Source organism: Neofelis nebulosa, chromosome 2 (assembly GCF_028018385.1).
Source record: "Neofelis nebulosa isolate mNeoNeb1 chromosome 2, mNeoNeb1.pri, whole genome shotgun sequence".
Classification (NCBI taxonomy): domain Eukaryota; kingdom Metazoa; phylum Chordata; class Mammalia; order Carnivora; family Felidae; genus Neofelis; species Neofelis nebulosa.
Genome location: NC_080783.1, coordinates 172354841 through 172382578, shown reverse-complemented (window position 1 = coordinate 172382578; position 27738 = coordinate 172354841). Strand labels below are relative to the sequence as shown.

The following is a 27738-nucleotide window of genomic DNA, read 5'->3' as shown; positions in this document are numbered from 1 at the left end:
ATGAGTGAAAACATATGGTATCTGTCTTTCTCTGTATGACTTATTTCACTTAGCATAACACTCTCCAATTCCATCCACGTTGCTACAAAAGGCCAGATTTCATTCTTTCTCATTGCCAAGTAGTATTCCATTGTGTATATAAACCACAGTTCCTTTATCCATTCATCAGTTGATGGACATTTAGACTCTTTCCATAATTTGGCTATTGTTGAAAATGCCGCTATAAACCTTGGGGTACAAGTGCCCCTCTGCATCAGCACTCCTGTATCCCTTGGGTAAATTCCTAGCAGTGCTATTGCTGGGTCATAGGGTAGGTCTATTTTTAATTTTTTGAGGAACCTCCACACTGTTTTCCAGAGCGGCTGCACCAGTTTGCATTCCCACCAACAGTGCAGGAGGGTTGTGGTTTCTCCACATCCAATTGAGGATTGATTTAAATTTCACCATATCAGTAAGGAGTTCTCTTCCACCTTATTTAAAACTGCAAGCACTTTCCATACACCCTACTCCTTTCTATTCTTCCATGTTAATTATTATCTTCTAACATACAATTTACTTATTTATTATGTCTATTTTAATCTGAGTAACCCCCCTCCCCAAAACTCGAATGTAAGATCCATAAGGTTTCTGTAATTAGTTTCATTAAGTCAAGTGTTTGGCACTTACAAAACACTCAGTAAATACTTGTTGAATGAATGAACGAACAAAGGAAATAGTGGAAGGGGCTCAGGGGTATAGGGACCAGAAATAAGGGGGAGGGGTGAATTTCTCAGTAGAGAGGTCCTGGGCCAGGAGAATATATCACGTTTTGAAGAAACTCAAGAACATAGGGAACGGAAGAAGGGGGAAAGTGACAGAAGAGGAGGTGAAAAGGGAAGATTGGGCCATGTCATGAGGAAATGGAAATTCAGAAACTACGATCCCCCAAAAAGAAACCATACATGCATTTCACATTAGAGCTAGCCAACTTTGCTACACTTCTCTAAGAATGCAGAACTATTGTCTTCTCATGGCAAAAATGGCCAAGCATCAGCAGAGGACAGGGAGCAGCAGAATACTCAGGTTAGGGGAATATTTCATATATTGTTAAAATATGGTTACTTCACGTGCTTGAGGCAGAAAACCTCGATGACTGTGGTTGATTTATGAGCAGCGGGATATTAATGCATGGGATGTCGAAGTGTGTGAATTTCGTAGAGTTTCCTAATTCTGGTTTGTTAAAACATAATATTTGTAAAGTGGTATCCTAGATTATTACTGTCTCAGCTAGAGATAATTGATATTGTGGCAGATGGCCAGCATTGTTGGAGGAAAGAGAATGTCACAGGTGGCCAGCAACACTAAGCATCCGAGGACCCACTGATAGATTCCTACCTGTCTGCCCCAAAGCATCTTTGTCCTCTTACAGGAGACAGCAAAGTGTTCCTTCGGACAAGACGGTGGATGGTATGCTCTTGTATGTCCCTCCATCTGGCTCAGAGGAGAGGGGTTTTCGTCTTTTAATTAAAACAGACCTTTGTCATACTAGTGTTTTGACTTGAAGCTCATTTAATACAGACTCCCAGACTATGCCTAACATGTGGTAAGACTCGTGAAACCCAGTGGCACAGTATTACAGGAGGTGCTTTGGGCTTGCTTCTGTCAAACAAATTAAAAGCCTGCACTTCATACACTTTACAAGGCCAAATTAAACACTCGTCAAAGGGGAGATGCCTTTTAACGTGCAGTGCCTGTAGCTTCCTTGACACCAGCTAGCTTTCTCAACAAATCCCAGGCTGTCTTCGCTGAATACATGAGGATGGCATTTTATCTCCTAGGCGGTCGTTTCTAAGATTTAAGCCTTCCGTAAAAGGATGTTTCTTGTTCCAACTACTCTGAAATTCTAGTTAATACATGGAAGATCTTAGCTACACAGATAGTTCATTCTTGCAAATAAATGTTGCCATAACTGTCAGCTATCCATTTTGCCCAGAAGGTAATTTATAGTAAATTAAATGGGACCACCATTCCAGAAACTCTTCCCAAAATGCATGGCTAAAAGCTTTTGGAGAATGGCTATTTGTAAATTGCGCTACGATAACTTACAACATGATTCCATTTTCTGACACGATCACTGTAAATTCTTTGGTTGCCATAAACTAGAAACATCTAGCTCCCTGTTTAGATTAAAATCTAGACAAAACCTAACATACATTTGCCTGGTTGGGGTTTTACCAGCCAGGTGTTGACCTGGGAGATGCTTTAAGGAAGTAGAACTTTGTTCTAAGTTATTTCCTTATATTCCCCAGTCCTTATATCTATTCTGGAATCTATTCAGCCAAAGGCTAAAAGGGACCTTGAAAGAACATCCGGCCAGGTGATTCTCAAACACTAGTCAGCTAAACAGCTGCATTAGAATTACATGAGGGGCTTATTAAAAATTTCCAGGGGTTCCTGGGTGGCTCAGTCAGTCGAACGTCCAACTTCAGCTCAGGTCATGATTTCATGGTTTGTGGGTTCAAGCCCCACATCCAGCTCTGTGCTTATAGCTCAGAGCCTAGAGCCTGCTTTGGATTCTGTGTCTCTGTCTCTATCTCTCTGACCCGCCTCCACTCTCAGTCTCTCTCTCTCTCACTCTCGAAACTAAAGAAACAAAATAATTTTTTAAATACAATTTTCTAGACCCCACCCCAGACCTACTAAAATAAGAGCACTGGTCGTGGAACCTAAGGATACATCTCAGTAATAAGTTTCTCAAGTGGTTTTGATCCTTAGCCATCACATTTAAGAACCACCAAATTCTGTTGCTTCCTACACCCTCCAATCCGAATACTATATAAGTCGTCTTCGCAGAAGAGCCCTTATATAGAGATGCAGTCAATAGTGCCTGCTTGTTTGTTATTACTTAGGGACGGAGAAAGGCCTCAAGTTATCAGCATTAATTTCACATCTGCCTCCTCTTGTCTGAGTTAGGTCAGGCATTACATTAGAAGGAAGAGCAATTCAACACTCAAGTCAGTACACAAAGAGTTCAAATCGAGTGAGTGGGTTACAGTGGCCGGATGTTCTAGGCAAGGTAATAGTCAACATCAAGCACCTGATACATCCAGTTGGAGTAGGAATCCAGAAAGTAGCTGCTCTAATAGGAAACAAGTCCCAAGACCATCAGGGGAAGGGGCCAACCAAAGTTGGATGAAAGCCCAAGTTGAGTAATTATAATAACAGCTAGTGTTTACAGGGTTTAATATGTGCCAAGCACTGTTCCAAGCACTCTCCATGCATTAACTCATTTAATCCTGACAGTGGCCCTTTCACATAGGCACTATTATTAACAGCATTTTACGAACAAGGAAACTAACGCACAGAGGGGTTAAGTAACTTGCCCAAGGTCACACCGAGAGTGAGCGGCCGAGCTGGGATTCAGAACCAGGCAGAGTGGCTCTGGAATTACATCTTTAATCATTAAATCACCTTACTTCCTCAGAAAGCTGATGATAAGGATAATGCTGTAGTCAACAGGGGAAGTGGAACACTCAATGAGAGACGGCCAGAAGCTCAGATGAATGCACAGATCAGCCTACCAGTCATTAAAAAAAAAAAAAAGACTACATCTTGGTGAACACGCAGGAAGGCGCAATGAATCTAGACCATACAGTAGCAAGACTAATTCCAAACCAACCTCACCCCCAGGGATGGAGCAGAGGATCCCCTCTTTCCCTGCTCTAGAAGGGACCAGCTCAGAAAAGAAAGGGGTTGGGCATTGTCTTAGCTCAAACTGCCATAACAATATGCCATAGCCTAGGTGGCTTAAACAACGGAAATTTGTTTTCTCGCAGTTCTGGAGGTGGGAAGTCTGAGATGAGGGTGTCAGTAAGGCTGAGCCCTGGTAAGAGTTCTCTTTCTGCCTTGCAGATGGCCACTTTCTGTCTGTGTGCTCACACAGCTTTTCCTTGGTGCCTATGCATGAAGACGGAGATTGCTATCTCTTCCTCTTCTTCTAAGGCCACCAGTCCTATCCAACGAGGATCCCACCCTTATGACTTCATTTAACCTGAATTACCTCTAAACGCCCAGGATCCAAATAGAGGGGTTAGAGTTTCAACATATGGACACAATTCAGTCCATAGCAGGCGAACATCAGCAAAGACGACAGTAATTCCTGCCGTTTAGTGAATGTCTCCTGTGCGCCAACTGAGTGAAGCACTTCACGTATATCATCTCATTTAACCAATCCTCCATAAGCCCGGCATGAATAAATCCATTTTTTAGATGAAGATGCCTTCAAAAGCCTGAATAAAGCTATAAACCCTCTCCTTAGACAACTACACACAAACACAAAATTCTATATATAATTTTAGGAGGCTTCCCAGACATCTAGAGTATGAAGTCATGTGAAAGTATAGGACAAATATGGATGTCCCCCTGCCCCTAGAGAATCAGTATCTCAAGTAGCCGTATTATAGAGTGAAAGCAACTTTTGCATAAATTTGTAAGCTAACACACATACATCAAAACAGCCTCCGTGTTTGCACAGCTTGTCCTGGACTAAACCTGCAAGAGAACAAGCTCACAGTCCCTACTGGGGATAATGAGGCTGCACCAGCGCCCCTTCCTTTATGGAAATAGTTTCGATAGGAGAAGAGGAAAATGGCTTTTAGAGAGGTGCCAAAGGAACAGGCTAAGGACACAGGAGAGCAGGAGTCTAGAATTCAGATACAGCCTGGGTCAGCAGATAAGGAAAGAATTGAAGCCAATCTGGCTTAACACGAAGGGAGGGGGCAGCTGTCATCCCACAGGCCACCCCTCAGCAGCTCACTGTCCCCATGAGGTGAAGACACATCTTTTTTTTTTTTTTTTTTAAAGCAAACAGTCCAGATCTTTACGTAAAATCCCCCCTTTTCGAATGACTGCCTTAGAAGACACGCGGCTAGGGGTGCCTGGGTGGCTCAGTCGGTGACGCATCCCACTTCAGCTCAGGTCATGACCTCGCAGTTCACGAGTTTGAGCCCCGTGTCAGGCTCTGTGCTGACAGCTCAGAGCCTGGAGCTTGCTTCGGATTCTTTGTCTCCCTCTCTCTCTGCCCCTCCCCCACTTGTACTCTGGCTCTCTTTCTCTCTCTCTCTCTCAAAAATAAATTTTTAAAAAGTTAAAAAAAAAAAAAAAAAAAAAGAGGAAGACATGCAGCCTAAGAAGAATCTCCTCCTTTATGAGCCTCAGTTTGTCCATCAGCAACATGATGATTATAGGAAGCTGAGTCTCCTAGGAATTTTTAGAAGATCCAAAGAAATAAGGTATATAAAAATGCTTTGTAAACTATAAAGTGCTGTGTAAGTGTTAACAGTGAAACCCATAAAGAACAAGTTCTCTCCAGTGGTAGTGATGCTATATTTAATAGCTGTGTGTCACACACCTACAGAATCTGCACAACAGCAGGAGGGACCTTTTTAAGATGTAAATCAGATTATTTCCTCCCTGGTTTAAACTCTTAAATGGCTTCCCGTCTCGTACTTATAAAATCAAAGCTGGGCACGATGTGGGTGCTGTCAACCTGTCTGACCTGACTTTCCCCCCATTAGGAGGCTCCAGCCACCACGTGCTTGTTTCTATTCCTCAAATACAACAGGTGCTCTCTCCACTTAGGGCCTTGGAATTAGGCAGCCATTTGGCTGGCCCGTGCTGCCCCTGACCTTCTGTGGGCGGTCTCATGCAGCTCTCAGTTCAACATCACCTTCCGGAAGAGGCACCCCAACAATAACTCTCCGCAACAGCGCCCTCTTTTGTTCTTTTTTTTAAAGTTTATTTATTTTCAGAGAGAGTGAGCCCGCGCGCGCACGCACGCACGCACGCACACCCAAGCAGGGGAGGGGCAGAGAGAGAGAGGGAGAGGGAGAGAGAGAATCCCAAGCAGGCTCTGCGCTGTCAGTGTGGAGCCCGGTGCTCGACTGGATCCTGTGAACCGTGAGATCATGACCTGAGCAGAAATCAAGAGTTGGACACTCAACCAACTGAGCCAACCAGGTGCCCCTACATCCTAGTTAGCTATTGACATGGCTCTTCTGACTGATATGGTTCTTGATTTTTATTGGCTTGCTTATTTAGCAACAGTGTGATCCTACTAAAGATCAGCCCCATTAGAAGAGACCCATATAGTCTTATTCACTAGACCCCTGAAACAGGTCTGGTGCATAGTTGGAATGATAAACATCCATCAAAAAAATAATAAAGTCTTTTTTTTTTAATGTTTATTTATTTTTGAGAGAGAGAGAGAGAGAGAGCACAAGCAGGGAAGGGGCAGAGAGAGGGACACAGAATCTGAAACAGACTCCAGGCTCTGAGCTGTCAGCACAGAGCCTGAGGCAAGGTTCGAACTCACAAACCTTGAGATCGTGACCTGAGTCAAAGTCAGATGCTTAGCCGACTGAGCCACCCAGGCACTCCTTAAAAGAATAAAGTCTTAAAATTGGTATTATAGTAGAAAGTTTGGTAGAAGGAAGCACTTTGGACTGGACCAATGAGGTTTCCTGGGCCCCACTCCAAATATACCAAATCAGAATCTCTATGAATGTGGTTTGGGTATCTGGAGTGTTAATAAACACCTGTGAAGGGTACTTCTGATGCAAGTGACTTCAAAATACACTTTTTGAAAATACTGGATTTCGAGGCCAAAGACCAAATCCTAGATCCCATTCATTTTCCCAAGGTTTTCATGAGGACGCTAAAGCTATAATGGCTGGTAAAGTTCTTTGCTTTTACCCAAACTTACAGAAATACAGAGCCAAAGAGCTGTTCTACCCTGGCCGTCCGTTGAGGGTTTGCAATGTGTGCATTCATGGATGGAAGCTCCATCCAAAATGGAGGCCTTCCTTTCAGCCTTCAATCCTTCAAGGATTAAAGACAACTGCACTGCTCCCTTCAACATTCTGGCTCTTTAGCCATTCTTAGGCCGTGGCAACCTGGAAGGACTTTGGTTTGTCCATGCCATTTTTAGAGGCCACGTTTTTTATAAATGAATGAAATATGCCACTATGGTCTGTTTAGCATAGTTACATGATATGAATATTATTTTAAAATAATAAAAATAACCATGACTACAGTTCCAAGGTCAACCATTCAGGAATTTGATTATTTTTTCAGCTCACCAAAATGAAATAGACTTTTGTGAAAAGAATCATCTGCAGAATCTCCCAAAAGAATGATATAGAAACTTAAAAGACCATTATATTGATTTATAGTAAAGATAATGATAATAAAGACTAATGTGTATTGAACCCTGACCCACACCATCTCATTTAATACCCCCCTACTCTGTAAGTAGAGATCATGATTCTCCCCATTTTATAAATGAGAATTGCCACAGCGTTGGTAACTTGCCCAAATTGTCATAGTTAGCACTTGGCAAACTTGGTTTTAAGCCCAGGCAGCTGGCTGACCCCAGGGCTGTGTACTTACCCACTGACTACACCATAGGGAAAGGCTATTGTCCTCTGACACCATACCAGTCAGTCTGCACTGGTTCTTTGTTTCCTATGTTTCACCCTGACCAACCAATTCCCCTTCCCACAGACACCTTCTCTTTTTAGATACAACACCATCAACTATGCCACAACCAAATTCCATTTGCTTTTCCACTTTCTCCTCTTGAAAGTCCTTTCGCATGTATCTAATCCCATCCATTAGGTACTGCTCCTGTAACTTAAGTCTTTAGATTTGGGCAGAGGGAGGGTCCCTTGTTGATGCCTAGAACCGCTTTTAAGGATCAACTAAAACTCCTAAATAGTTTTCCAGTCTGCTGATAGAAACCTGGGCTTGTATACTTATGCCATTGATTTTTTTTTCAATCTAAATACGAAACTTTACATATATCCCTGTGGGATTCCATCTTGTGGTTTCAGACCAATGTCGGAGCTTGTCAAGATTATTTTAAATCTTGATTCTATCCTCTGCAGTATTAGCTATTCCTCCCAGCTGTCTGTCATCTGTAGATTTTATAAATGAAACATCCATTCCTTATGCAAATAATTGATAGAAATGTTGAACTACACAAAGCCAAATACAGATAGCTTGACAGGAGGGATTTTTTTACTTTAAGTAAACTCTGTGCCACTCATGGGGGTTGAACTGATGGCCAGGACATCAAGAGTCTCATATTCTACTGACTGAACCTGCCAGGTGCCCTTTAGGAGGGATTTTTCACAAAAGGAATATAATACTGGACTGAGCATGAGGATGCGAATTTAGTCACTAGAATTAACCCCCAGATGCACTATTGAAAAGAGTGTTGTCCCATCCTTCTCCTGATGTTCTCCAGGCTGCCATATTCAGGTAGATGCACTGTGTCATTATCACCACTTCTGAGGCACCTTTTCATATACTTCCTTACCTTCTATAATTCATTGTCTCAATAGTCAACAAGCATTTATTGATTACTTATTAAGTAAAAGTCACTGAGCCTATATGCTAAGGTTATAGAATTGAGGAAAATAAGTAAACTAATCACCATGGGGATTCTCTGAGGAGAGGTCAGAAAAGGCTTCCTAAGGAGGTGCACCTGGCTTGAAGTGGAAGGTCAAGAGTGAATTGGCCACACGAGGAGTTGAAGGTGGAGAAGTCTTCATGAGCTAGGGTCACAAAGCCCCGAGGCCATGTTAGAAGGCTGGATTTTATTTTAATCACATTAAATGTATTCCTTGTGACTCTTATCTATGAAGTCTTCCCCACCCACCTCAACTTTCTCTAATCCTTGCTGCCTTGAAAATCCTACAGCAGCTGTTCTCCATCCCAGGGGCAGTTTGCCCTTAACCGCATACCCGTATTTTTACCTCATTAACACGTACATGTATCTTTTGGCCCTCAGTTCATGAAAAAGCATTGAAGACTGAAACTATGGCTTGCGTCCTCACCATGTGCCCTCATACCATCTCACACAGTTCTAAGCATCAAGATGGCAGTGTACAGATTCTCGATGAATTGAACAGGGGCGACGGCAATAAACGACAGTAGCAGTGGGAGATACAGGGGAGCGTGACAACCAGGAAAAATGGCGCACATGGTGAGGGGGCCGGAAGACTGGGAGGGAAGCTCCACAAGGGCAGGGATCATATTTGTGATGCTCCCTCTTGGTGCCAAGTGACAGCAGTGTGCCCATTTTATCTTTCGATAAATCAGATGTGCTCCAATTTTCTCAAAAGAACTAAGTCATACTTATTATTTATATGTTTAGTCCTATATCCCGAGAACAGAATATGTCTTTGGAGTCCTCTGTTTAGTTTCCTGGGTGTGAGATGGTGCTAATTTTATGCACAATTTCTTTATACATGTCAATATGTACTTTCAAGGGTATGCCAAGCTCATACACAAACTGGTATGATTATTATACTTTATCTAGCAAGTCAGGATATGTAGACAACAGATGGAAAATAGATTGGAAAGTCAGGTTGATTAAGAATGGCTGGCTCAGCTCTGTGGGAAAATGAGGCACAATCTACTGGTGATGTCTAGCGACCACGCATGAAGGATGTGGCAATTGGAAGGCACGAGGGCCTACATACACCTTCTCTGAAAGCTATTGCCTTCAATGTGGATTTCTTAAAGATTTTTGGCACAAACTAAATGCTCATCATCATCCTTTACCTTATAAACTGTGTGCATATGACTTCATCCTTTCACTTCCTTATTATAAAATAAAACATATTAAAACATATTACTAAACAAAAATATGGAAGATATACATACAGAGTTCAACAATTTGTCCACCCACGTTGAGCAATAGAACGTGATCAGTTTCTTACAAACTGCTCTTTTTTGCCCCCTCCTGCCCATCATTAGCCTGATATTTAAGGATATCATTTCCTTGCTCTCCTTTACAGTCTTATCACCTAAGCCCTATCCCCAAGCACCAAAGTTTGATTTGGTTTTGTTTCTTTTTCTTTTTGGGATTTTATATAAATTGAATCATATACTATACATTCTTTTGTGTTTGGCTTATTTTGATCAATATTATGTTTGTGAGCTTAATCGATTTTGCTGCAGGTAGCTACAGCTCATTCATTTTTCAATGTTGGAGTAAAAGTGTGAATATATGACAATTTTATTTGTCCAATCCACAAGTGACAGACATTTAGATTGCTACCAATTTTTAACTAGTTTACATAATGTGGCTGTGAATTTTCTTATACACATTTCTAGGAGTACGCTTTTCTGTTGGATCTATGCCTAGGGAGTAATTGTTCATAAGGTCATAAGGTACTCTCATGTTCAACGCCAAACTGATTTCCATAGTGGTTGCTTAATGTCACTTCCACCAGCAATGTATGACAATGTCAGGTGCTTCACATTCTGACCAACGGCTCATTTTGTGGTCTAGTCATTTTAGCCCCTCTCCTATGTGTGTGAGATTTTATTATGGTCTGAATTTTTATCTCCTAATGATTAATAGGCTTCTTTTATATAATTTTTGACCGTTTGAATATCTTCTTTTGTGAAATGCCAGTTCAGGCCCATGTGCCAGATTCGTCGTCTTCCTTTTTAAATTACAGGAGTTAATTTTATCTATTCTAGACATGAGCCTTTATGAGTTATATCTGTTACAAGCACCTCCTGTTGGTGGCTTCCTTTCCACTCCCCTAGTGGTGTACTCAGAGGAAAAGAAATTCTTAATTTTATGTGATCCTTTATATCAATATTTCTTTTTAAAGCTTGTGCTTTATTTTGTCCACTCTAAGAGACATTTCCTCGTCCTAAGGTTGTAAAGATATGCTATATTTTTTTCTAGAGGCTTCATTGTTTTATCTTTCACTTTTAGGGCTACCTGGAATTTACTCATTTGTTTGTTGTTTGGGGATCTACTGTGAAGCAGGGAGTCATTTCATTATTTCCGAAAGCATAGCCACTGATCCAGCATTGAAAAAGACTCCTCTGAAGCAGTGTCTTTGTTTCGAATCCAGCGGCCATATATGTATGGGTTCCTGGGATTCCTAGTTTATCTTTGTATCCAAGTGGCAATGCCATAGTGATTTCTGTAGTCCTCCCATCCAGTGGAGCAAATCCTCCCATTATTCCTCTTCATCAAATGTCTTGGTTGTTGTCGGCCATTTGCATTAAAATATGCATTTAGAATAATCTTTTCAAAAGTTCCATTTTAAAAAATTCGGTTGGGATTTTATTTTTTTTAATATAATTTATTGTCAAATTGGCTTCCATACAATACCCAGTGCTCATCCCAACAGGTGCCCTCCTCAATGCCCATCACCCACTTTCCCCTCTCCCCCACCCCCCATCAACCCTCAGTTTGTTCTCAGTTTTTAAGAGTCTCTTATGGTTTGGCTCTCTCCCTCTCTTTTTTTTTTTTTTCCCTTCCCCTCCCCCATGGTCTTCTGTTAAGTTTCTCAGGATCCACGTAAGAGTGAAAGCATATGGTATCTGTCTTTCTCTGCCTGACTTATTTCACTTAGCATAACACTCTCCAGTTCCATCCATGTGGCTGCAAATGGCAGGATTTCATTCTTTCTCATTGCCAAGTAGTATTCCATTGTGTATATAAACCACATCTTCTTTATCCATTCATCAGTTGATAGACATTGAGGCTCTTTCCATAACTTGGCTATTGTTGAAAACGCTGCTATAAACATTGGGGTACATGTGCCCCTATGCATCAGCATTTTTTGGAGAGAAATAACATATTTATAAAATGGGATTATCCAGTTACATCCATGGTCTGTCCCTCCTTTTATCAAAGCATTTTTTATACAATATTATTGTTTTCTTAAGGTTTATTTCTGAGTATTTGAAACTTTTAATATTATTAAAAAGACACATTTTTAAATTTAATTTTATAATTGAAGCTGGTATATAGAAATGCCATTTTTTTTTTGTATATTGATCTTGTATCCAGTGATCTGCTAAGCTCACGGATTCCAATAATGCATACATATTTTGGGTTTTACATACCTAATGGTATCATATACAAGTAATAGTTGAGTTCTCCCTTTCTAATCCTCATATGTTTCATTTCTTTTGTTGCCTTGCTATACTAACTGAGATCAGTGCAATAGTGAATGGACTAGACTATTAGTGATAGTAGACATCCTTATGTTGTGTCCAGTCTCAAAGCTTTTAATATTTTATCATTAAGTATACTGTTTGCTGTTAGGTTTTGGTAGCTACTCTTTTCTTGATTAAGGAAATTTCTTTGTATTTCTAGCTTGCTAGGTTTTTTTTTTTTTTTATCATAAATGGATGTTGAATTTTATCAGATACTTTTTCTGCATGTGTTTAGATGATCACATAATTTTTCTCTTTTATTCATCAAATGCAGTGTATTTGTTGAGTTTGAAGTAGCAAACCAACCTTGAATTCCTGGAATAAACCCAAACTGGTAATGATTTATTATCCTTTTATATATTGCTGAAATTTCTTTGCTAATATTTTGGTTTGAGTTTTTACATCTATGTTTATAACAGAGATTGGCATATAATTTTATTTTCTTAAACTGTCCTCATCAAGTTTTGTATTTTTTTTTAATTTTTTTTTAACGTTTATTTATTTTTGAGACAGAGAGAGGCAGAGCATGAACAGGGGAGGGGCAGAGAGAGAGGGAGACACAGAATCTGAAACAGGCTCCAGGCTCTGAGCTGTCAGCACAGAGCCCCACACGGGGCTCAAACTCACGGACTGTGAGATCATGACCTGAGCTGAAGTCGGATGCTTAACCGACCGAGCCACCCAGGTGCCCCTCATCAAGTTTTGTATTAAGGTAATGCTGACTCTATAAATCAAATAGAGTAATACTCCCCTTTTTCTATTCTCTCGAAGGGTTTTTTGGGAGATTGGCAATATTTCTTCTTCAAATGATAGGTGAAATTTGCTAGGAAAGCCATCTCATTCTAGAATTTTCTTTGCAAAAAGGTTTTTTAAGTATGGATTCAATTTCTCTAATAATTATCGAACAATTCACACTTTCTACTTTAATTCATTTTGGTAAGTTGTGTTTTTTAGGGAATTTGTCTATTTCATCCAAACTCTCAAATGCATTAGCATAGTTATTCATACTATCCTTTCATGATGTTTTTAAGTGTGTGTAGTATCTGTAATCATATCCTTTTTTTCATTTGTGACATTGTTTTCTGCATTCCGTTTTTTCCTCAATTCGCTTCATGAGGGATTTATCAACTTTATTAGCCTTTCAAATAACTTTCAGATTTGTGGATCCTTTCTACTCTATGTTTGTTTTCTATATCATTTGTCTGCTCTTGTCTTTATTATTTCCTACTTTTTATTTTATTTGAGTTTAAGTTTCAGCTTTATCTCTACACTATTTCAATAGCTACTCAGCTTATTGATTTTCAGCCTCTCTTCTTTTCTAATATGTGCTTTTAAAGCTACAGATTTTCCTCTCAGCATGGCTTTCGCTGTATCCCACGAGTCTAGACACATATTTCTCATTAATATTTAGCTTAAATTGCTTTCTTTTTTTTTTTAATTTTTTAATGTTTATTTTTGAGAGAGAAAGAGAGACAGAGAGAGACAGAGCGTGAACGGGGGAGACAGAGAGAGGGTGAGACATAGAATCTGAAGCAGGCTTCAGGCTCTGCACTGTCAGCACAGAGCCCGATGCAGGGCTCAAACTCACAGACTGCGAGATCATGACCCGAGCCGAAATCGGGCGCTTAACTGACTGAGCCACCCAGGTGTCCTGACTTTTCCATATTTTATGCTTAGGTATGTCTCTTACAAATACATTGGCCATAACAATTTTAAAGTTTGTGTCTCGTAATTCCTATATCTGGAATCTCCGTGGGCCTGTTTCTGTTGCCGAGGGGTTTTGTGAGTTTCCATTCTTGCCATCTTGTCTCCTCACATGCCTCCTTATTTTCTGTTATTGCATAATACTTACTGTAATTGAGCATTTGTTTATAGAATTAATTTGTGGCCTAGGATGACATTAGCTCGCCCACAGATTTACATTTGTCTCTGCCTTCAAGCCATAATCACTTCGATCCAACTTGATGATTCAGAACTATTCTCCGTCCCTGCTGGACCTCTCTGTTTCTGGTTCACTCATACTCCCAATTGCCAGTCTCTCCCTGCCTTATCCCACCCCTCAGCTACCCTCTCTTGAATTGGCAAAGTCCCCTTATGGAAGCGTAAGCCCAAATGCTGAGCTTCCTTCTTGGGCTTCCCTCACCTCTAGACCCTACCCAGGTCATTCTTCACTACCTTGTCACTTCTGTAATGGCTTAAAGCAGATATTTTTGTATTTTCATCAGCTCTTCTCATTGTCTTCAGCAAGATGATCAGTCCAAATTACCTTGTCCATCATTACTTGATGGATGTATAAGTCTGTCCCATTTGTTTTGATAAAAACTGGAAGGATATAAGTAATCATAATTTATATTACATAAATATATACATAACATTTACATACATCATAAATTACATATTTTCTTGTTATGCTTTCTTATTATGATTGCTTTCTTATTACAAAAGTTTACATTCCCACTGTCAAAAATTTAGAAAATAGAAACATAAAAAGGAAGAAAATAAAAGCCACTTACAAGTTTACCATTGTGAAATATATTTCCTTCTTCTTCCTATGCATATATACATTTTTAACAAAAATAAGATCACACTATCCTTATTTTATAATAGAATTTATTCATTTACTATATCACAACATCTTGATAGCTTTATGGTATTCTAGTATGTATATACCATAATTCATCTGAATAATTCTCTAAAAGTGTATATCAAAATTTTTCTAATTATTCATCACTATAAAACCATTATCACAGACCTTATTCTGTCAAATATTTGAACAGTTCATGATTATTTCCTTAGGACAAATTCCTACAGGTTCAAAAGATACAAAGCGTTATATATACTGTCAAGTTGACCTCCGGAAAAGCATTATCAATGTATACTTCCAACAACAGTGCTTGAGAGCAATAATGTTCAACTCCTAAAATCAGATCAGAGCTTCTGAGAAATGATTTCCTTATAAACATAGGTGAGATTTGCCATTTTAAAGCAATTTAAAAAGGATTCTAACTGTTCCCTGTCCTGTCTTTTGCTATCATTGTGACTTTGATTTCTTTGTTGGTATGTAAAATAAACCACCAGCTTGGGGATTGGAGGGATTTAGAGGCTTAGCATTGGAGGCCAACCCTTTCCACGGGGGTAGGGCTGTATGAAAGCTGGTTTACTGAGGATCACCAAGGAGGAAAAACTGACTTCCAGCCCTCCAGTGGCCAAAGTAGGGCTCCTCCTTCTGGTGTATATTCACATACTCTCTATTTTTATTTTTTTCTTAATATTTATTAATTTTTGAGAGAGAGAGACAGAGATAGAGTATGAGCAGGGGAGGGGGAGAGAGAGAGAGAGGGAGACACAGAATCCGAAGCAGGCTCCAGGCTCTGAGCTGTCAGCACAGAGCCCGTCACGGGGCTCAAACTCACGAACTGTGAGATCATGACCTGAGCTGAAGTCAGTTGCTTAACCGACTGAGCCACCCAGGAGCCCCTGTCTGCTTTTTAATAAAGGGTATGTGGGGGCGCCTGGGTGGCTCAGTCAATTAAGTGTTCGACTTCAGCTCAGGTCATAATCTCACAGTTCGTGAGTTCGAGCCCCACGTCGGGCTCTGTGCTGACAGCTCAGAGCCTGGAGCCTGCTTCGGATTCTGCGTCTCCCTCTCTCTCTCTGCCCCTCCCCAGCTCATGCTCTGTCTCTCTCTGTGTCAAAAATAAATAAAAACATTAAACAAAATTTTTTTTAAAAAAGCAGACAAAGTAAATGAGTAAAAAACTTCTTTTTGGTAACTCGGAAATTAGTATAATACCTAAGCAACATCGTAAAATAGACAAACTTCGGTTTGGACTACCCTGTACTAACAAAGTCCAAACTCCTTAAGAGAGCCTTTTGAGATCTGACCTACCTCTCCTGCCTAGACCTTCTCCTCCTCAAACTCACACTTTAACAGACAGAAATAATGACCTCCTTTCAGTTCCCAGATAGACCCATGCTTTCTCTCTTCTTCCCTATACCATGGATATAGTGTCCTTTGCATGGAATGCCCTTCTACGATTCACTGTCAACTCAACTTATCCTTCAAAATTCAGCTCAGGAGTCAATCACCTCCACCAGGAAATTTCCCATGAGTCCTGCAGCCTGGCATAGGAGTCACTCCTGTCTCTATAGTTAATCTCCATCACTCTTCATGGTACTCCTCTGCTTACTTGTCAGTGTCACCCGCTGCATTAAGAACTCATGAGGGGCACTTGGGTGGCTCCATCAGTTAAGCGACCGACTCTTGAGTTCAGTTCAGGTCATGATCTCACAGTCATGAGATTGAGCCCCATGTCAAGCCCCGAACTGGGCCCCATGCTCAACGTGAAGCCTGCTTGGGATTCTGTCTCTCCCTCTCTCTCTCTCGCTCTCTCTGCCTTTCCCCCACTCACTTTAGCATGCACTTGCTCTCCCTCTCTCTCTCTCAAAATCAATAAATAAACATAAAAATATTTTTTAAAAAAAGAACTCATGATGTCCAGGACTATGTCTTATTTCACCTGATAATAGCCTGAGCATTGCCCCTGGGAAAATGCTCATTAAACTCTTCTTCCCCCCAGAGACACTTGTCCATTCATTCCCCCCAAATCCAGGACTTTCATTTTCTTTTGTAAGGAAAATCAACCTAAAAATCTTGTTCCCACTCAAGTAATGGTGGGCTGTAGTTGCATAACATTCTAGAATGATCCACTTGGGAGGGATGTGAGGTAATCACAAGCCAAGCCCTTTATTTATACGGCAAAGAGACAATTTCAGGAAGCTGAAGTGACTCGCCCAAGGTCATACTGCAGCCTCACAACCAAACTAGAATGAGACTACAGCCTTCTGGCCTCTAGACCAATATGCTTCCCACTGAATTAAGGATCTTAGCAGCAGCCCAGAGGAGAGAGTGCTTAAGTCACAGAAAGGAATCTACTGGTGGGAGTTCAAATGCTATGGCCCCCATACTAGGGAAATAACTGGTATCTCTCATCCTATGCTACATATGCCTGCTCAAACTGAGGAAAGGGAAACTGCAATATTAACAAGGAGAAAAAATACTATATGTCACTATTCTATAAAGAAGATTTTTTCTATGTTCATTCTTGTATATCCTCATTAAGGTGTTGAAACCTAATCTTAGTCTTTGTGAAGACAGAGAAGTAGAAACACTAAGCTACGCCTGCTTTTTACACTAGATGTTGGTATAATCAAAACTGAGTTTCAAAAGTGAGTTACTTTTCTTGGCTTATGTACCGTTGAAGAACTGTCCTATGGAAAACAGCAGATATCTATTTCTGAAATATGTCATGATGTAAACTAGTAAGTTAAAATCAACAACGATATACCTGCCTGCCAACTGCCTTTTATAACTCTAACAATATTATTTTAGCATTATTACTAAATATGATCAGAAAATAAATGAGTAAGAAACATTGTACTACTAAGGTCCTGGCTTAGCCCAGGGGACAGGAGAGCAGTATGGTAAATAGCGTGGGCTCTGGGGCCAGACTGCCTTGACTTTGGCTCCGTGGCTTCCAGCTAACTTTGAGCAAATTGCGGAGCATCTCTGTGCCTGGGTTTTTTCATCTGGACAGTGGGGATGTCAATACATGTTTCAGTTGGCTGTTTCGAGGATTAAATGAGATAATGCCTATAAGTGCTTAGAACAATGCAAGGCACAGGGTGAGGCTTAGAATTAGTTATTATAGTAGGGGCTCTATAAATAAACATAAATTGAAAGTAATCAACAGACCCATCTGGGAGCAGAGGTTAATACGCTCCCAAATGCATAGCTCCCACTATTGAAATAATTTTGGGAAATAGACTGTACCCTCATGGACTCCCTATAATATTATGCCACATGAGGCCCATGAAAGAAAACTTGATGAAATATAGGCATTAAATGTTATCATGTAACTATCCATAAATTCTGGATTTCCACAAAGCAGTTCTTTCGCATCATAATTAAGGGTTTGAAAGTCAAATGATTTAAGTGCTAGTTTTAATTACCGCTTGGTGAACTTTAGTGTGTTCGAATTGTCACAACTTTCCTTAAGGATTACTCTGAAGCCAGGCAATACAGTGGGAAATTATTAACTCCTACTTTGGTACAGCAATTATCTGCATTACAAGGTTTATGCAATTAGCTGTTTAAGATGTCATTATATTTTGCCATCTGGTACACAGGAGTTTATGCATATGAACAGGCACGTGTTGAAGTGATTTTCACTATATGACTTGTTCTCAACCCAAGTCATCTCTCTAATGAGGGGAAGTTACCGTGCACCGTACATTAGTGGCAGGTGCACACTATCAAGCTTCATTTTCATTGAAGACCTTCATTTTTCCATTTTAAAGTATTCTGCACAAGTGCTGGAAAATTAATTAGTCGTTTGCAATTGAACAACGCCTGCAGACTTGTTCCTTAGCAGTTAGAGGGGGGCACGGCTTTAGTTGGGGAACCCCTCCTGCTCCTCACACGGAAGGTCGCAGGCACCCTTCATTCACATTCGGTGACAGGAGCCAGGGAGTGAACCCCTGCAGTAGCCCGCCTCTCGCGAAGAGGGAAAGGGGGCCTCGCCGCAGGGCCTTCTGAGCCATGCGGGGTCAGCACTTCCCCAAACACACACACACACACACACACACACACACACACCCTATCCACCACGGAGGGAACGCGACGGGGAAGAGGGCGCTGCGTTGTGTCCCCGAGACGGCAGCTCCCCCCGGGGAAACGGCGTCCCAGCGCAGCCTCCTGCGGCCGCTCTCCCAGAGCGCGGGTCCCCGACCGAAGCGCATTAAAAGGGCGCCCTCTGGTGTCCGCTAGCAGCCGCCGGGTAACAGGAGGCGCGCTTAGGGGCCGGATAAACTTTTCACCCCGTTCACAAACGGAAAGCCCAACTTGAGAAAGTGTCTTGCAACTCCGCCGACGTTCTGTGCGCGCACCGCGCAGCTGAAGGAGGCTGGGGTGGAGATAGGAATTGGTCCCCTCCCCGGGCACCCCGGCAGCGTCCCCGGGCGAGCGCGCTGCCCAGGCCGGGGTGCTGGGCTCCCCCGGCCGTGCCTTCCGCGGGGCCAGCGCGGAGGGCGAGAGGGGACCCTGGTCTCCGGAGACGCGAAAGAGACAAACCCCGCATTTGGACGGCAGCGGATGCGGGAGGCCCGGCTCAGCCCCGCACCTGCCCCTCCGCGGGCCGCTGGGGAGTTCCCGCGAGTAGGGGGCCTGCGATGGCGGGAGAGGAGTGGAGGCGGTCCTCAGCCTCTCCTTGCCTGGTGCCTGCCGTCGAGACTTTGTTGGAATCGTCCAGGGCCGAGCCCCCCCCTCCCCCCGCCCTCCCCCGGAGAAGGCTTGCGAACCCCGCGAGGCCACCTGAGCGGAGCCGGCCGCGCTGCCATTGAAATGCCTCACTGACAAAAGAGCTAGGCCCGCTGTTTCCCTTGGGACAGTTGGGGGTCGCAGTCGCAAGTAGTGTGGCTCTCGGGTTCCCTGAAAAACGTTCTCTCCCCGCCGCCACCACCCCACGTTGTGCCCCCCCCCCCATTGCTACCGTCTCCTGCCCCCCCCCCCCCCGGCAACACACACCCACAGCACGCACGTGTTTCCTCTTTCCCAGTGGGTGTACCAGTAAGAGAGCCTAGGTTCAGCCCCAGCGGTTGTGGAGGGAAAGAACCTTCTGACCACAGGGAAGTGTGGGTTTGTTAGAGCTGAGGCAAGAAGCTAGCCTCCTTAAACCTTTTATTTGGGGCCTGAGGGTGACAGCCTGGGGACGGAGGGAGGAGTAGCTGGCTGAACCTGCCCCTTTTGTCATATTTCTGCACCAGCCTTTGTGGTGGGGGACAGGAGAGAGCAAGAAGTGAGGGCAGGTTGGATGCGTTACAAGCAACCAGCCAATATTTCTAGATAGACAACAACGTGTAAAGCACTGACCCAGGCACCGGCAGCTGTTGAGTATGAAAACAGGGATTTGCAAGCTGGTTAGAGAGGGCAAACTTCAGAAAAGGAATAAATTGGTTTGACTAAATATTCAAATGGTGCCGCCAGGCTGGATGTACCAATAAAGGGTGAGTACAACTAGACTTGGCTCTTGGAGTCTCAGAATTTCTGTACATAGGTGTCCCTGCAAGTGACTTGGAGATTAGAGGTTGTTCTGTGTAGGCTCAGACTCAATAATTAAGACTCAAACTCAAACATACAGGAAAAAAGCCAATCATTCCTTTTGGAAGTTAAAGTTGGACAAGTAAACTGAGGCCAGATTGAGAAGGCTGAGGGGCTGGACATTGAGTGAATAAAGCAGGAAAACATGTGTTTTGGGGCCAGACTGGACTAGGTCTAAGTCTCATCTATACCTCTTTACCATACATAATTATGGGTCTCTGTTCCTGTCTGTGAAATGGGAGCATTGTGCTGCAACGTTAGTGAAGATTATATGGGTCAAATATGACAATGTCTTCAGCCTGAAAACATTCCGTGTTAATATAACCCCTTCTTCTCTTTCAAATATTTCAGAATTGCTCCCATGATCTTTAAGCTCCTTCAGGGCATCTTTAAGGGTTCTTCAAATAAACATGTGGCTGTGCCCCTCTTGTTTAAATTCAGTCAGCTCTGTTGTCTCCAGGCACTCAGGAGTCCACGCTATACTACTATCTTTTGTAGCATCAAAATTCTTTGGAAATACTGCTTTTTACTACAGGATTCTAGTAATTGACTTTCTGAGCAACTATCTCATCAGATTGGGCCATCTAATGCCAATAATATGTAACATCAGTTTATTAGACTCTCACCAATGGCTTTGGCAGAAAATTCAATTCCCCATGATCAGGAACAACAGTTCAGCATCTCAAACAAACCCCTACACCTGTCTGTTGTAAAAAGCCATTCCATTTTATTAAGTATATTCGTTCTCAGAGCTGACCTGCAATTGACTTGGGGAGATACCCACAGTCAAAAGTTCTAAGACTGGGACTGGGGAAGGTCAACACTAATGAATTTCAAACTGCCTTATAGATTGAATCTGCCCTTTCATTACTAAAAAGAGCCCTGGATTGCTCACTGTTGGAGAAGGATACCAAAAAGAAGTAGCTAATATCTCCAAGATATAGATATACACCCATACACACACTTACAATGACTGATAGGTGTTTCCATGACATAGAAGCACAGTTCCACATTAGAGAATAAAATAGTGTCTCAAGTGCAAAGCTGTCTCTTATAAATGTCTATATGGGTGACTATGTGAGGTGAGGCCATAGTTATAGCTCCCACCTTTCCTGAAGTCCTTTCTCCATTCATTCATTTATATAACCATACCTAAAGATGATGAAATGATTACATTAAAATTCTAGTCTGAAGATAGTAATTTCAGAAGGAAATATTTCAGCTTGACATTTGAGCTAGGATATACATCACTATTCCAACAGCACTAAGGCATGGCTCCAGGGAATGGAAGAGAGGAGAAGCTTCTACTCTAAAGCTTAGAATATAAACTCTGTTATGTCTCTGTTAGCATCTAGAACATTTGGAACATGTCAAATACATTCCACAAATATGTATTGGTTTCAACATGTTTTCCTTCTTAACTAATTACCAACTGGTACCAACTAATTACCAAATGACAATCCAAAGCCATCTGACCTTAAATTTGATACCTTTATGGTGTTAGTTACCCAGCTGGCTTTTCCTGCTAAAGAATCTCCTGTGGCATTTGTTTCAAAATGAAAATCTGTTATATCATTAGAAACAATGTATAGAAGCTGAAGGTGAAAGGCAGTTGAAGTCTGAGGTCTTGGTAATGCATTGGCAAGCAGAAGCATCATGGCGGGGCCCAGTAGGACAAAGAAGAAAGTGGAATGCACGAATTTACACACAATGCCCCAAGCCAAAGCATTTTATCATTTAACTCTCAGGCCTTGTGTATGTTTAGTTATTCTCAGATGTGAAAGGCAGTTGTTCTGGGGAGGAATGGTGGTTTGATTTGGTACTTAGGTAGGTAAGAAGAAACGGAACTAATGAGTAATTGCTACACAATGGAAAAACAAAAGCAATGAAAGGAGTGTAACTCTCCTCCCTGAACAGTCCAGTCCTTTCATCATAAAATGTTGCTATTACATGGACATGAACCAGCAGAAATATTTAATGTAAAAGATACTTACTAAATAATTTTTATAACCGAATCACCAAAGCACTATCTGCCAAGGTCAAATACCAGGACTTGGCAATAGCCACACTGTACCAACCTTTTCCGTGTAATGGTATTTGTTATAGTGATATTTGATTGATTTGTTCATATTTCTTTCTTTAATGTTATTCATATTTATAAAAGTGTAAGTCAGTTCATTCTTTGGCTTCTCCCTTCGCACCCCTGCCCCCTTCTTCCACCATCAGTATTTCCTTAGGAAACATTGTCACACTCCACCATTACCAAGGCTATTAGCACCATCGTTTACTATTTACTATACCTCCAACACAGGAAAAACACCAAGGTGTCCCCTTCTCCTGCCAGACCTTTCTAGATAACTTTTTAAAGTGCGCTAACACTAGTTGGGACCATCCTAAGTCATGGTGCATCAGAAGGCATCTAGATGTGTAATCAGAAGATCTGGGCTCTCCATGACCTGGCTGCACCTCTTGGCTGTGGGATGTTAACAGATTCCCCTGAAGTCTCTGAATCAATATTTCCTCTTCTGTGATGAGAGAACTTGAACTCTTACTTCACAGAGGTATTATGAGAATTACAGGAGACCTCACATGTACAATTATTTAATATAGTAACCAAGCACATAGGATGTGCTTAACGAACTGATGTTAAGGGTAGATTCTGAAATATCTGGGACAGGAATTTTTTTTTAAGTACTCTCTATGCCCAACGTGGGTCTTGATCTCATGACCCTGAGATCAAGAGTCACATACTCTATTGACTGAGCCAGCCAGAGGACCTTGGAATGGGAATTTTTTTAAGTAGAGAAAAAAAAAAGGTGAACCAATTTTACCTTGCAACCTGATGTCTTTATTTCTTCATCTTTAAAATGGGGTAAGGCATGGGGCGCCTGGGTGGCACAGTCGGTTAAGCGTCCGACTTCAGCCAGGTCACGATCTCGCGGTCCGTGAGTTCGAGCCCTGCATCAGGCTCTGGGCTGATGGCTCGGAGCCTGGAGCCTGTTTCCGATTCTGTGTCTCCCTCTCTCTCTGCCCCTCCCCCGTTCATGCTCTGTCTCTCTCTGTCCCAAAAATAAATTAAAAAAACGTTGAAAAAAATTTTAAAAAAATAAATAAAATGGGGTAAGGCATACCTTAGAAGGTGGTAGCAAAATTTTTAATTAAATGAGGTACTAGTATGTGGTAATAGTAAGTGATCCACAAATAGGTTATTATTTGTCTGTGGGAAGGGGATTAGCTAGAGAGTAGTTGTTAAAACCTCCACTAACCCATCCTTCTATCCTAATCAGACACTCAAGCCTCTTCGGTTCCCTTTATCTTCTTCTAAGGCCCTAATCTTCGAGAAACAGCACGCAGCTAGCCAAAGTCTTGTATGTTCGATTTCTTAGGATAAAAAACCGTTTTTCATATTAGAAATAGTTGAAAACTCCCTACAAGTCACCATAGTTTCTCACCTACGTTATCTCATTTCATTTTCACAAGGACCCCGCCAGACGCAGGTCCTCCACCCCCCTTCTGAAGGTAGAGCGTTTCTATGAAATCTTTTGTAGACCGAAATGGTGTAAAACAGAGACAATTATTATTATATTCTATGTGAAAAAAATTTTAGTGCTCCCAAGCCCAAAAAAATAAGCTCTCCTAGACTGTTCTGATACCTTACCACACATCTTGTTAAAAGGACTCACAAAATAAGCACAGAGGCTCACAGAGAATTCAAAGCTTTACGGGTTGGATGCTGAGATGCTGACTGTAGTTCCCGGGGCAGGAGCTTGGGGGCGCCACTCTAACTGCTCAGGGGACTCGCTGCGTGGCTGAGGGCTGGCCATAACACAAACGCTGATGGCTAGTTTTGCAAGAGTCCTCTTCCATTTCTTTCTGCTTTCGAAAACAGGTACCAAGGTGGGTCTTTGGTGAAAGTGAAGTGGCTGGCTCACACTTCCAAAAGCGAGGGATAAACTGTACCACTGCTCCCCTTTTAAAGGATGAGGAAACCGTGACTCAGAAAGATTAGGCAGCTTGTCCAAGGCCACACAGCTACTCTTCTCAAAGAAACACGCTGCACTCACTGCCTGAGTGGAGAAACTTCTTTGGTATAATAACCCAATTCCTGGTATTTGGTATTTACCCCCCCAATTCCCCGCTCCGCAGGGCCCTCGGGACGCTTGCTGCTGCCCACAGACCCGTAACTAGAGGGCAGAACTCGGAGTTGCCTAGGAGTGGCCCGCGCTGGGTGGGGGGAGCTCAGAGGCGGCTCTGCACCAACCAGGCCCTGCTTGGAGGGGCCGCAGCACTTGGCCGGCGCTCCCTTCTCCCTCCCGCTACCTGGAGCTCGCCTGTAGGTGGCGCCCTGATTCGCTCAGGGGAACTTGGAGAACGTGGACACGGGTCACCAGCTGCCTCCCCTAAAGGCCAATTAAAATAGTCTCTTGGCGAGCTCTGCAAAGGAACCTTGGCAATGTGGCCGTGCCCCCCTGCCCGGTCTCTCTTCCACCTCTCCTTCCTCCCCCACTCGGGGCTGGCGCGCCGGGCAAGCAGTTAGCCTGAGCTTCCTCCGAGGTAGGGTTCAGGCGCCGATCTCCAAGCGCTCTAGGCCGAGCCAGCCGCCCCTGGTTTTTGTGCTTGGATCCCCGGGCCTTGAGCCTGCCCCCTCCGCTCCCTCCCCGCACCCCCTTTTGCCGGCAGCTGGAGCGGGGGTGGAGGGATGGGGGAGAGTGTGACCCCGTGAGTGCTGGGCGGGGCGGGGCAGCTTTAAAAAACTTCTGAAAGGCCTCGTTCAAAGCCTCCGAGAACAGAACTTGGGCCGGAAGGCGGTTTCCAAGGAGGGGCCTAAAAGGGGGCGGGGGTGCACCTGCAGGGCCAAGAGCTCCCCAGCCTGGGAAGGGGGGTTCGGTGGCCCGCGGGACCTGAAGCCCCCGCCCTGCACTCGCCGCCAGGCCTCGGCCTCCTCTTCCCTAAAGCCTTAGCCCCATGGGGGGGGGGGGGGGGACGGGCGGGGGAGCCTGTTAGTCACTCCAGGGACCCTTCGCTTTCATCTTCCCTACGGGAAGGCAGGGCGGCGGGGTGGGGGGCTGCTCTGGCCCGCGATCTCCGCAGGGTCTTCCTTCCCTCCAGCCCCTCCCTAGGAAACTAAGATTTCGCAGCAAAATTGAATTCCCGGATTTTAATTACAATCCACTCCGGTGGGAGACAGCTGAGCAATTGGGCATCACGATGGAGGGAACGTTCCCATTTTACATCCCATCCCCCCCCACCCCCCATAAAATCACTGGGGAGGGCGAGAAGGAAAGCCTAGGAGTGGCCCGCGCTGGGTGGGGGGAGGCGGGAAGGGGGTGGCCAGGGACGGCGGATGGGATAGTGGCCCCGGCGGCGTCTGGAGCCGCTGCTGTCGCTCTGCGCGCTGGTTGTGCCATCAGGGTTACTTGAGGAGGGGCCGCCGGACCGCCGCTGGCCGGGGCCTCTCTACCGCAGACAGGGAGCGGACGCCGTCCCTCGTGAGGCCAAGAGAGAGGGACCAAGGGGATTTTCATTAGTACCGCATTATAAGGATCATCATCCTCCAAAGTCCTTCCTATAGAGGCTCTTGAATGACTTAGGTAAATGATTTGGTCCATTTGTAGTTTCTGAAGAAGATATTCTCAGAACTTTTGAAACTGAGCGCTTTAGCGAGGGAGCAAGTACGTGGAGGCTCCTCTCGGAGGGTTTCACTACCCGCAGAGTCGTCTGGGGACAATTGCTGAGTGGGTTAGTGAGGACACGGGGGGAAGAGGTACAAGGGGAATCGCGTGGAGCTGCACGATTTAGTAAGAAGAATCGCTAAAAAATAATCTGCATAAAGTTTATTCTTTCGCTTGGGGTCCTCTTCCTTGATCTGAGGAAATAAAATACATGAGAACTGGGCGGTGGTGGTGTTTTCCAATTAAGACTTATTACACTTTCTCAAAGAACTTGAAAGAGTTAGTTTGGTGAATTTTAAGAACAATAGTGGCTGTCATTACAGGCAGCAAAGATGTAGCGAACTGAGCGGTGGATTCCGAAGAGTTTGGTTGCAACATTAACTCTCAAATTTAGTGTCTACTTCATTTAAAAAGGGGGGGGGGGTTAGGAAACCCTTTAGGGAAGGAAAAAAGACCGAAGGAAAAAATAGAGCCATGGAAACAAAAAGAGGGAGGCGAGATTAACTGTAACAGTCTGGTCTTCATTGAGTCCCCAGTCGGCCTCCTAATGCACCACACATTTCTGTAGCGTTAACTTTATCCGGAATATTGGTGGGCCTGGTCTCTAAGCGCTTCCTAAGAAAGGACAGACTTAAAATGTTTTCCCTTTTGTGAAGGTCTAGCACTTGCTACATTAAGCAGCCCTGACGGAAAAGGGGGTACTCCCGCTCTCATGGGCTGCTTTAAAATCTGCAGGTGTGTGTAACATCCCTAACGCCCAGCATCCCCGGCGCTGGAGGCGGGACCCGCCGGTGGACAGAAACAGGTGACCCGTATGCAGTGCGCCCCGAGTACTCTGCTCTGACATTTTAGCAGGCAAGGACTGGTGTGTTGAAACTATCCTCCTGATGTTAGCAAAGCTAAGAGATCGGGTTTCCTACAAACTTGGCCACTCTACCCCCAGCACTCTGGGTATACAGGATGAAAGCAACATTTTTATCCCTTAAGACTAAAATGTAACCTTTAAAACACTCCCAGTACAGGGTTGGAAGCATGTCAAGGGCTCAAAGGCAAGCTTGTGCTGCACACAGGGCAAGTGCAACTTATCCTGGTAAACAGTAAGAAACTTTGTAAAAGTTAGAATGGCCATTCAGAGAGATAGTTTGAGAACATGCTGCAAAATAGCCTGGTAACCACCAGACGACCAGAAATACCTGGGGGATGCATGTGTGTTCCCAAAGGCGGGGTAGTTGAGACTTGGTGCACTGGTTTGGGATGTGTTAAAGTTTATGGAAAGCAGTCCTTCCTTATCCATACCCTCATGAACCCAGAAGGTTATACTTTCTGGGCAAAAGACTCTTAGTAATTTTCCCTTCAGAGTTATGGGATCCAGAACCTTTATAAGCTCAGAGAAATCACAAAACTTACACACTCCGCGATTTTTCTCTTGAGTTCATTATACAAAATACCAAAACCTTCAGATCAAAATAATAAAATGATTTGTCTTAGAGAGAAACTCCAGCAAAAGTTTCTGGAGATGAAGGCTGTGTTAGGCCCATTCCTCAGCAGTAGGGTGAGGGGTCAGACAACAAACTGGCACAAACACAGGATTTCACCCGCATTGGCACCCACATCCCCATCCTGGGTCCACACTCTGCCAGCTAAAGAACAAAAACTTATGCACTTCAAGTGTGTGAGGAGCAAGGCTTTTCATACACACACACACACACACACACACACACACACACAAACAGGGTCCGAGCACACACCCACAAAACACAAAAGGGGGGGACTTAACTTCGGCCATTGAGGGGAAAGGCTACCGGAAAAGAAGTCTGGAGACTTCCAGCCAACACTGAAAACAGCCTTGGAGGTCTACAACCTGTCTGCTCCAGAGGCAGTCACTACATT

General features: G+C 43.4%; 1 protein-coding gene across 4 annotated transcripts in view; it reads left to right on the top strand.

The window, feature by feature from the left end:
• Window positions 1–27738, top strand: part of NFIA (nuclear factor I A) — a 576975-nt gene that overhangs the window by 151202 nt on the left and 398035 nt on the right. The window lies entirely within an intron of this gene.